A 12,249-nucleotide genomic window follows, 5' to 3' on the forward strand; every position below is an offset into this window, starting at 1 on the left:
GGATGGTAGGGTAGAATGATCTCAGTCAGGTCAGTAGGATGGTAGGGTAGAATGATCTCAGTCAGGTCAGTAGGATGGTAGGGTAGAATGATCTCAGTCAGGTCAGTAGGATGGTAGGGTAGAATGATCTCAGTCAGGTCAGTAGGATGGTAGGGTAGAATGATCTCAGTCAGGTCAGTAGGATGGTAGGGTAGTAGAATGATCTCAGTCAGGTCAGTAGGATGGTAGGGTAGAATGATCTCAGTCAGGTCAGTAGGATGGTAGGGTAGAATGATCTCAGTCAGGTCAGTAGGATGGTAGGGTAGAATGATCTCAGTCAGGTCAGTAGGATGGTAGGGTAGAATGATCTCAGTCAGGTCAGTAGGATGGTAGGGTAGGATGATCTCAGTCAGGTCAGTAGGATGGTAGAATGATCTCAGTCAGGTCAGTAGGATGGTAGGGTAGAATGATCTCAGTCAGGTCAGTAGGATGGTAGAATGATCTCAGTCAGGTCAGTAGGATGGTAGGGTAGAATGATCTCAGTCAGGTCAGTAGGATGGTAGGGTAGAATGATCTCAGTCAGGTCAGTAGGATGGTAGGGTAGAATGATCTCAGAATGGTCAGTAGGATGGTAGGGTAGAATGATCTCAGTCAGGTCAGTAGGATGGTAGGGTAGGATGATCTCAGTCAGGTCAGTAGGATGGTAGAATGATCTCAGTCAGGTCAGTAGGATGGTAGGGTAGAATGATCTCAGTCAGGTCAGTAGGATGGTAGGGTAGAATGATCTCAGTCAGGTCAGTAGGATGGTAGGGTAGAATGATCTCAGTCAGGTCAGTAGGATGGTAGGGTAGAATGATCTCAGAATGGTCAGTAGGATGGTAGGGTAGAATGATCTCAGTCAGGTCAGTAGGATGGTAGGGTAGAATGATCTCAGTCAGGTCAGTAGGATGGTAGGGTAGAATGATCTCAGAATGGTCAGTAGGATGGTAGGGTAGAATGATCTCAGTCAGGTCAGTAGGATGGTAGGGTAGAATGATCTCAGTCAGGTCAGTAGGATGGTAGGGTAGAATGATCTCAGTCAGGTCAGTAGGATGGTAGGGTAGAATGATCTCAGAATGTAGGATGGTAGTAGAATGATGGTAGGGTAGAATGATCTCAGTCAGGTCAGTAGGATGGTAGGGTAGAATGATCTCAGTCAGGTCAGTAGGATGGTAGGGTAGAATGATCTCAGAATGGTCAGTAGGATGGTAGGGTAGGATGGTCTCAGTCAGGTCAGTAGGATGGTAGGGTAGAATGATCTCAGTCAGGTCAGTAGGATGGTAGGGTAGAATGATCTCAGTCAGGTCAGTAGGATGGTAGGGTAGAATGATCTCAGTCAGGTCAGTAGGATGGTAGGGTAGAATGATCTCAGTCAGGTCAGTAGGATGGTAGGGTAGAATGATCTCAGTCAGGTCAGTAGGATGGTAGGGTAGAATGATCTCAGTCAGGTCAGTAGGATGGTAGGGTAGAATGATCTCAGAATGGTCAGTAGGATGGTAGGGTAGAATGATCTCAGTCAGGTCAGTAGGATGGTAGGGTAGAATGATCTCAGTCAGGTCAGTAGGATGTTAGGGTAGAATGATCTCAGTCAGGTCAGTAGAATGGTAGGGTAGAATGATCTCAGTCAGGTCAGTAGGATGGTAGGGTAGAATGATCTCAGTCAGGTCAGTAGGATGTTAGGGTAGAATGATCTCAGTCAGGTCAGTAGGATGGTAGGGTAGAATGATCTCAGTCAGGTCAGTAGGATGGTAGGGTAGAATGATCTCAGAAAGGTCAGTAGGATGGTAGGGTAGAATGATCTCAGAATGGTCAGTAGGATGGTAGGGTAGAATGATCTCAGTCAGGTCAGTAGGATGGTAGGGTAGAATGATCTCAGTCAGGTCAGTAGGATGGTAGGGTAGAATGATCTCAGAATGGTCAGTAGGATGGTAGGGTAGAATGATCTCAGAATGGTCAGTAGGATGGTAGGGTAGAATGATCTCAGTCAGGTCAGTAGGATGGTAGGGTAGGATGGTCTCAGAAAGGTCAGTAGGATGGTAGGGTAGGATGGTCTCAGAAAGGTCAGTAGGATGGTAGGGTAGGATGGTCTCAGAAAGGTCAGTAGGATGGTAGGGTAGGATGGTCTCAGAAAGGTCTGTAGGATGGTAGGGTAGGATGATCTCAGAAAGGTCAGTAGGATGGTAGGGTAGAATGATCTCAGTCAGGTCAGTAGGATGGTAGGGTAGAATGATCTCAGTCAGGTCAGTAGGATGGTAGGGTAGGATGGTCTCAGAAAGGTCAGTACAATGGTAGGGTAGAATGGTCTCAGAAAGGTCAGTAGGATGGTAGGGTAGGATGGTCTCAGAAAGGTCAGTAGGATGGTAGGGTAGGATGGTCTCAGAAACCAACAAGGATATGACTGGTATACCTAATGGAGGTTCTGGTGAGATCCCAATACTCTGCAGCAGCGCCTCCGTCTCTCTTCGTTTGCGGTCCAAGTCAGAATCTTCAGAGACATTCTCTGTTTTCTGCTGCAGACTCTCAGACTGAACAGGTGTTGGGGAGAACTTCAGTATCACTGTCTCTGTCCCAAATAGCACCCTATTCCCTACGTGGTGAACTGGCCAGAAGTAGTGCAATATCTAGGGAATAGGGTTTTATTTGAAGTGCATTATATAAGGAATATGGTGTTATTTGAAGTGCATTATATAGGGAATAGGGGGCCATTTGAAGTGCACCATATAGGGCATAGGGTGCCATTTGAAGTGCACTATATAGGGAATAGGGTGCCATTTGAAGTGCACTATATAGGGATTAGGGTGCCATTTGAAGTGCACTATATAGGGAATAGGGTGCCATTTGAAGTGCACTATATAGGGAATAGGGTGCCATTTGAAGTGCACTATATAGGGATTAGGGTGCCATTTGAAGTGCACTATATAGGGATTAGGGTGCCATTTGAAGTGCACTATATAGGGAATAGGGTGCCATTTGAAGTGCACTATATAGGGAATAGGGTGCCATTTGAAGTGCACTATATAGGGAATAGGGTGCCATTTGAAGTGCACTATATAGGGAATAGGGTGCCATTTGAAGTGCACTATATAGGGAATAGGGTGCCATTTGAAGTGCACTATATAGGGAATAGGGTGCCATTTGAAGTGCCCTATATAGGGAATAGGGTGCCATTTGAAGTGCACTATATAGGGAATAGGGTGCCATTTGAAGTGCACTATATAGGGAATAGGGTGCCATTTGAAGTGCACTATATAGGGAATAGGGTGCCATTTGAAGTGCACTATATAGGGAATAGGGTGCCATTTGAAGTGCACTATATAGGGAATAGGGTGCCATTTGAAGTGCACTATATAGGGAATAGGGTGCCATTTGAAGTGCACTATATAGGGAATAGGGTGCCATTTGAAGTGCACTATATAGGGAATAGGGTGTCATTTGGATCGGAGCCAGTGTATTTCCACAAAGACTTCAGAAACACTACCAACCCAAATCAGACTTCTTATAACCTGTTGTAGAAATGCTCTATTCATCCTCATTTGAGATGCTGAACTAAACCAAAGAAGTTCACATCACTTTCAAATGAATAGAGATGTCTCCTCACCTCTTTCTTTTTCCTCTCCTCCTCCTTTCTCTTCTTCTCCTCTCGTATTTGAGCTAGCCTCTGTTTCTTTCGCTCCAGCTCAGCTTTCAGGTATTTGTCAGACAGCTAGCCTGTTGATACATACAGCACAGTTTCTTTCAGCTCCAGCTCAGCCTGGTTCATTCTGCATGTTGTCAGACAGTTAGCCTCATTAGATGTTGATACAGCACAGTTAGCCTGGTTCATTCTGCATGATTGATACAGCACAGTTAGCCTGGTTCATTCTGCATGTTGATACATACAGCACAGTTAGCCTGGTTCATTCTGCATGTTGATACAGCACAGTTAGCCTGGTTCATTCTGCATGTGATAGCAGTTAGCCTGGTTCATTCTGCATGTTGATACAGCACAGTTAGCCTGGTTCATTCTGCATGTTGATACAGCACAGTTAGCCTGGTTCATTCTGCATGTTGATACAGCACAGTTAGCCTGGTTCATTCTGCATGATACATACAGCACAGTTAGCCTGGTTCATTCTGCATGTTGATACAGCACAGTTAGCCTGGTTCATTCTGCATGTTGATACAGCACAGTTAGCCTGGTTCATTCTGCATGTTGATACAGCACAGTTAGCCTGGTTCATTCTGCATGTTGATACAGCACAGTTAGCCTGGTTCATTCTGCATGTTGATACATACAGCACAGTTAGCCTGGTTCATTCTGCATGTTGATACAGCACAGTTAGCCTGGTTCATTCTGCATGTTGATACATACAGCACAGTTAGCCTGGTTCATTCTGCATGTTGATACAGCACAGTTAGCCTGGTTCATTCTGCATGTTGATACAGCACAGTTAGCCTGGTTCATTCTGCATGTTGATAGCCTGGTTCATACATACACAGTTAGCCTGGTTCATTCTGCATGTTGCACAGTTAGCCTGGTTCATTCTGCATGTTGATACAGCACAGTTAGCCTGGTTCATTCTGCATGTTGATACAGCACAGTTAGCCTGGTTCATTCTGCATGTTGATACAGCACAGTTAGCCTGGTTCATTCTGCATGTTGATACATACAGCACAGTTAGCCTGGTTCATTCTGCATGTTGATACAGCACAGTTAGCCTGGTTCATTCTGCATGTTGATACAGTTAGCCTGGTTAGCACAGTTAGCCTGGTTCATTCTGCATGTTGATACAGCACAGTTAGCCTGGTTCATTCTGCATGTTGATACAGCACAGTTAGCCTGGTTCATTCTGCATGTTGATACATACAGCACAGTTAGCCTGGTTCATTCTGCATGTTGATACATACAGCACAGTTAGCCTGGTTCATTCTGCATGTTGATACATACAGCACAGTTAGCCTGGTTCATTCTGCATGTTGATACAGCACAGTTAGCCTGGTTCATTCTGCATGTTGATACAACAAAGTTAGCCTGGTTCATTCTGTATGTTGATACAGCACAGTTAGCCTGGTTCATTCTGTATGTTGATACATACAACACAGTTAGCCTGGTTCATTCTGCATGTTGATACAGCACAGTTAGCCTGGTTCATTCTGCATGTTGATACAGCACAGTTAGCCTGGTTCATTCTGTATGTTGATACAGCACAGTTAGCCTGGTTCATTCTGCATGTTGATACAGCACAGTTAGCCTGGTTCATTCTGTATGTTGATACATACAGCACAGTTAGCCTGGTTCATTCTGTATGTTGATACAGCACAGTTAGCCTGGTTCATTCTGCATGTTGATACAGCACAGTTAGCCTGGTTCATTCTGCATGTTGATACAGCACAGTTAGCCTGGTTCATTCTGCATGTTGATACATACAACACAGTTAGCCTGGTTCATTCTGCATGTTGATACATACAGCACAGTTAGCCTGGTTCATTCTGCATGTTGATACAGCACAGTTAGCCTGGTTCATTCTGCATGTTGATACAACACAGTTAGCCTGGTTCATTCTGTATGTTGATACAGCACAGTTAGCCTGGTTCATTCTGCATGTTGATACATACAACACAGTTAGCCTGGTTCATTCTGCATGTTGATACAGCACAGTTAGCCTGGTTCATTCTGCATGTTGATACAGCACAGTTAGCCTGGTTCATTCTGTATGTTGATACAGCACAGTTAGCCTGGTTCATTCTGCATGTTGATACAGCACAGTTAGCCTGGTTCATTCTGTATGTTGATACATACAGCACAGTTAGCCTGGTTCATTTGTATGTTGATACAGCACAGTTAGCCTGGTTCATTCTGCATGTTGATACAGCACAGTTAGCCTGGTTCATTCTGTATGTTGATACAGCACAGTTAGCCTGGTTCATTCTGTATGTTGATACAGCACATACAGCACAGTTAGAAGTTCATTCTGTATGTTGATACATACAGCACAGTTAGCCTGGTTCATTCTGTATGTTGATACAGCACAGTTAGCCTGGTTCATTCTGCATGTTGATACAGCACAGTTAGCCTGGTTCATTCTGTATGTTGATACATACAGCACAGTTAGCCTGGTTCATTCTGCATGTTGAGCACAGTTAGCCTGGTTCATTCTGTATGTTGATACAGCACAGTTAGCCTGGTTCATTCTGCATGTTGACACAGCACAGTTAGCCTGGTTCATTCAGCATGTTGATACATAAAACACAGTTAGCCTGGTTCATTCTGCATGTTGATACATACAACACAGTTAGCCTGGTTCATTCTGCCTGTTGATACATACAGCACAGTTAGCCTGGTTCATTCTGCATGTTGATACAGCACAGTTAGCCTGGTTCATTCTGCATGTTGATACATACAGCACAGTTAGCCTGGTTCATTCTGCATGTTGATACAGCACAGTTAGCCTGGTTCATTCTGCCTGTTGATACAGCACAGTTAGCCTGGTTCATTCTGCATGTTGATACATACAGCACAGTTAGCCTGGTTCATTCTGTATGTTGATACAGCACAGTTAGCCTGGTTCATTCTGCATGTTGATACAGCACAGTTAGCCTGGTTCATTCTGCATGTTGATACAGCACAGTTAGCCTGGTTCATTCTGCATGTTGATACAGCACAGTTAGCCTGGTTCATTCTGCATGTTGATACATACAGCACAGTTAGCCTGGTTCATTCTGCATGTTGATACAGCACAGTTAGCCTGGTTCATTCTGCCTGTTGATACAGCACAGTTAGCCTGGTTCATTCTGCATGTTGATACAGCACAGTTAGCCTGGTTCATTCTGTATGTTGATACAGCACAGTTAGCCTGGTTCATTCTATATGTTGATACAGCACAGTTAGCCTGGTTCATTCTGCATGTTGATACAGCACAGTTAGCCTGGTTCATTCTGCATGTTGATACATACAGCACAGTTAGCCTGGTTCATTCTGCATGTTGATACATACAGCACAGTTAGCCTGGTTCATTCTGTATGTTGATACATACAGCACAGTTAGCCTGGTTCATTCTGCATGTTGATACATACAGCACAGTTAGCCTGGTTCATTCTACATGTTGATACATACAGCACAGTTAGCCTGGTTCATTCTGCATGTTGATACAGCACAGTTAGCCTGGTTCATTCTGTATGTTGATACAGCACAGTTAGTCTGGTTCATTCTACATGTTGATACATACAGCACAGTTAGCCTGGTTCATTCTGCATGTTGATACAGCACAGTTAGCCTGGTTCATTCTGCATGTTGATACAGCACAGTTAGCCTGGTTAATTCTGTATGTTGATACAGCACAGTTAGCCTGGTCCATTATGCATGTTGATACAGCACAGTTAGCCTGGTTCATTCAGCATGTTGGTACAGCACAGTTAGCCTGGTTCATTCTGTGTGTTGATACAGCACAGTTAGCCTGGTTCATTCTGCATGTTGATACAGCAAAGTTAGCCTGGTTCATTCTGTATGTTGATACAGCACAATTAGCCTGGTTCATTCTGCATGTTGATACAGCACAGTTAGCCTGGTTCATTCTGCATGTTGATACAGCACAGTTAGCCTGGTTCATTCTGAATGTTGATACATACAGCACAGTTAGCCTGGTTCATTCTGCCTGTTGAAACAGCACAGTTAGCCTGGTTCATTCTGCATGTTGATACAGCACAGTTAGCCTGGTTCATTCTGCATGTTGATACAGCACAGATAGCCTGGTTCATTCTGCATGTTGATACAGCACAGTTAGCCTGGTTCATTCTGCATGTTGATACATAGAACACAGTTAGCCTGGTTCATTCTGCCTTTTGAAACAGCACAGTTAGCCTAGTTCATTCTGCATGTTGATACAGCACAGTTAGCCTGGTTCATTCTGCATGTTGATACAGCACAGTTAGCCTGGTTCATTCTGCATGTTGATACATAAAACACAGCTAGCCTGGTTCATTCTGCATGTTGATACATACAGCACAGTTAAGCCTGGTTCATTCTGTATGTTGATACAGCACAGTTAGCCTGGTTCATTCTGTATGTTGATACAGCACAGTTAGCCTGGTTCATTCTGCATGTTGATACAGCACAGTTAGCCTGGTTCATTCTGCATGTTGATACAGCACAGTTAGCCTGGTTCATTCTGCAAGTTGATACATACAGCACAGTTAGCCTGGTTCATTCTGCATGTTGATACATACAACACAGTTAGCCTGGTTCATTCTGCATGTTGATACATACAGCACAGTTAGCCTGGTTCATTCTGCATGTTGATACAGCACAGTTAGCCTGGTTCATTCTGCATGTTGATACAACACAGTTAGCCTGGTTCATTCTGTATGTTGATACAGCACAGTTAGCCTGGTTCATTCTGCCTGTTGATACATACAACACAGTTAGCCTGGTTCATTCAGCATGTTGATACAGCACAGTTAGCCTGGTTCATTCTGCATGTTGATACAGCACAGTTAGCCTGGTTCATTCTGTATGTTGATACAGCACAGTTAGCCTGGTTCATTCTGCATGTTGATACAGCACAGTTAGCCTGGTTCATTCTGTATGTTGATACATACAGCACAGTTAGCCTGGTTCATTCTGTATGTTGATACAGCACAGTTAGCCTGGTTCATTCTGCATGTTGATACAGCACAGTTAGCCTGGTTCATTCTGTATGTTGATACAGCACAGTTAGCCTGGTTCATTCTGCATGTTGATACAGCACAGTTAGCCTGGTTCATTCTGCATGTTGATACAGCACAGTTAGCCTGGTTCATTCTGCATGTTGATACAGCACAGTTAGCCTGGTTCATTCTGTATGTTGATACATACAGCACAGTTAGCCTGGTTCATTCTGTATGTTGATACAGCACAGTTAGCCTGGTTCATTCTGCATGTTGATACAGCACAGTTAGCCTGGTTCATTCTGTATGTTGATACATACAGCACAGTTAGCCTGGTTCATTCTGCATGTTGATACAGCACAGTTAGCCTGGTTCATTCTGTATGTTGATACAGCACAGTTAGCCTGGTTCATTCTGCATGTTGACACAGCACAGTTAGCCTGGTTCATTCAGCATGTTGATACATAAAACACAGTTAGCCTGGTTCATTCTGCCTGTTGATACATACAACACAGTTAGCCTGGTTCATTCTGCCTGTTGATACATACAGCACAGTTAGCCTGGTTCATTCTGCATGTTGATACATACAGCACAGTTAGCCTGGTTCATTCTGCATGTTGATACAGCACAGTTAGCCTGGTTCATTCTGCATGTTGATACATACAGCACAGTTAGCCTGGTTCATTCTGCATGTTGATACATACAGCACAGTTAGCCTGGTTCATTCTACATGTTGATACATACAGCACAGTTAGCCTGGTTCATTCTGCATGTTGATACAGCACAGTTAGCCTGGTTCATTCTGTATGTTGATACAGCACAGTTAGTCTGGTTCATTCTACATGTTGATACATACAGCACAGTTAGCCTGGTTCATTCTGCATGTTGATACAGCACAGTTAGCCTGGTTCATTCTGCATGTTGATACAGCACAGTTAGCCTGGTTAATTCTGTATGTTGATACAGCACAGTTAGCCTGGTCCATTATGCATGTTGATACAGCACAGTTAGCCTGGTTCATTCAGCATGTTGGTACAGCACAGTTAGCCTGGTTCATTCTGTGTGTTGATACAGCACAGTTAGCCTGGTTCATTCTGCATGTTGATACAGTTAGCCTGGTTCATTCTGTATGTTGATACAGCACAATTAGCCTGATTCATTCTGCATGTTGATACAGCACAGTTAGCCTGGTTCATTCTGCATGTTGATACAGCACAGTTAGCCTGGTTCATTCTGAATGTTGATACATACAGCACAGTTAGCCTGGTTCATTCTGCCTGCTGAAACAGCACAGTTAGCCTGGTTCATTCTGCATGTTGATACAGCACAGTTAGCCTGGTTCATTCTGCATGTTGATACAGCACAGATAGCCTGGTTCATTCTGCATGTTGATACAGCACAGTTAGCCTGGTTCATTCTGCATGTTGATACATAGAACACAGTTAGCCTGGTTCATTCTGCCTGTTGAAACAGCACAGTTAGCCTAGTTCATTCTGCATGTTGATACAGCACAGTTAGCCTGGTTCATTCTGCATGTTGATACAGCACAGTTAGCCTGGTTCATTCTGCATGTTGATACATAAAACACAGCTAGCCTGGTTCATTCTGCATGTTGATACATACAGCACAGTTAAGCCTGGTTCATTCTGTATGTTGATACAGCACAGTTAGCCTGGTTCATTCTGTATGTTGATACAGCACAGTTAGCCTGGTTCATTCTGCATGTTGATACAGCACAGTTAGCCTGGTTCATTCTGCATGTTGATACAGCACAGTTAGCCTGGTTCATTCTGCATGTTGATACATACAGCACAGTTAGCCTGGTTCATTCTGCATGTTGATACATACAACACAGTTAGCCTGGTTCATTCTGCATGTTGATACATACAGCACAGTTAGCCTGGTTCATTCTGCATGTTGATACAGCACAGTTAGCCTGGTTCATTCTGCATGTTGATACAACACAGTTAGCCTGGTTCATTCTGCCTGTTGATACATACAACACAGTTAGCCTGGTTCATTCAGCATGTTGATACAGCACAGTTAGCCTGGTTCATTCTGCATGTTGATACAGCACAGTTAGCCTGGTTCATTCTGTATGTTGATACAGCACAGTTAGCCTGGTTCATTCTGCATGTTGATACAGCACAGTTAGCCTGGTTCATTCTGTATGTTGATACAGCACAGTTAGCCTGGTTCATTCTGCATGTTGATACAGCACAGTTAGCCTGGTTCATTCTGCATGTTGATACAGCACAGTTAGCCTGGTTCATTCTGTATGTTGATACATACAGCACAGTTAGCCTGGTTCATTCTGCATGTTGATACAGCACAGTTAGCCTGGTTCATTCTGTATGTTGATACAGCATAGTTAGCCTGGTTCATTCTGCATGTTGACACAGCACAGTTAGCCTGGTTCATTCAGCATGTTGATACATAAAACACAGTTAGCCTGGTTCATTCTGCCTGTTGATACATACAACACAGTTAGCCTGGTTCATTCTGCCTGTTGATACATACAGCACAGTTAGCCTGGTTCATTCTGCATGTTGATACAGCACAGTTAGCCTGGTTCATTCTGCATGTTGATACAGCACAGTTAGCCTGGTTCATTCTGCATGTTGATACAGCACAGTTAGCCTGGTTCATTCTGTATGTTGATACATACAGCACAGTTAGCCTGGTTCATTCTGCATGTTGATACAGCACAGTTAGCCTGGTTCATTCTGTATGTTGATACAGCATAGTTAGCCTGGTTCATTCTGCATGTTGACACAGCACAGTTAGCCTGGTTCATTCAGCATGTTGATACATAAAACACAGTTAGCCTGGTTCATTCTGCCTGTTGATACATACAACACAGTTAGCCTGGTTCATTCTGCCTGTTGATACATACAGCACAGTTAGCCTGGTTCATTCTGCATGTTGATACAGCACAGTTAGCCTGGTTCATTCTGCATGTTGATACATACAGCACAGTTAGCCTGGTTCATTCTGCATGTTGATACATACAGCACAGTTAGCCTGGTTCATTCTGCATGTTGATACAGCACAGTTAGCCTGGTTCATTCTGCATGTTGATACATAGAACACAGTTAGCCTGGTTCATTCTGCCTGTTGAAACAGCACAGTTAGCCTAGTTCATTCTGCATGTTGATACAGCACAGTTAGCCTGGTTCATTCTGCATGTTGATACAGCACAGTTAGCCTGGTTCATTCTGCCTGTTGAAACAGCACAGTTAGCCTGGTTCATTCTGTATGTTGATACAGCACAGTTAGCCTGGTTCATTCTGCATGTTGATACATACAGCACAGTTAGCCTGGTTCATTCTGTATGTTGATACAGCACAGTTAGCCTGGTTCATTCTGCATGTTGATACAGCACAGTTAGCCTGGTTCATTCTGTATGTTGATACAGCACAGTTAGCCTGGTTCATTCTATATGTTGATACAGCACAGTTAGCCTGGTTCATTCTGCATGTTGATACAGCACAGTTAGCCTGGTTCATTCTGCATGTTGATACATACAGCACAGTTAGCCTGGTTCATTCTGCATGTTGATACATACAGCACAGTTAGCCTGGTTCATTCTGTATGTTGATACATACA

At 43.7% G+C, this 12,249-nt stretch overlaps 1 protein-coding gene across 1 annotated transcript in view; it reads right to left on the minus strand.

Annotated features, from left to right (window-relative positions):
• LOC124024527 (cytoplasmic dynein 1 intermediate chain 1-like) overlaps positions 1 to 2,537 on the minus strand; it is a 19,692-nt gene extending 17,155 nt beyond the window's left edge. The window contains exon 1 of the mRNA XM_046338449.1: positions 2,426 to 2,537. The gene's annotated coding sequence lies outside the window, so the exon portion shown is untranslated. The remainder of the gene's footprint in view (positions 1 to 2,425) is intronic.
• Positions 2,538 to 12,249: the final 9,712 nt, after the last annotated feature.

Source organism: Oncorhynchus gorbuscha, unplaced genomic scaffold (genome assembly GCF_021184085.1).
Source record: "Oncorhynchus gorbuscha isolate QuinsamMale2020 ecotype Even-year unplaced genomic scaffold, OgorEven_v1.0 Un_scaffold_1911, whole genome shotgun sequence".
Classification (NCBI taxonomy): domain Eukaryota; kingdom Metazoa; phylum Chordata; class Actinopteri; order Salmoniformes; family Salmonidae; genus Oncorhynchus; species Oncorhynchus gorbuscha.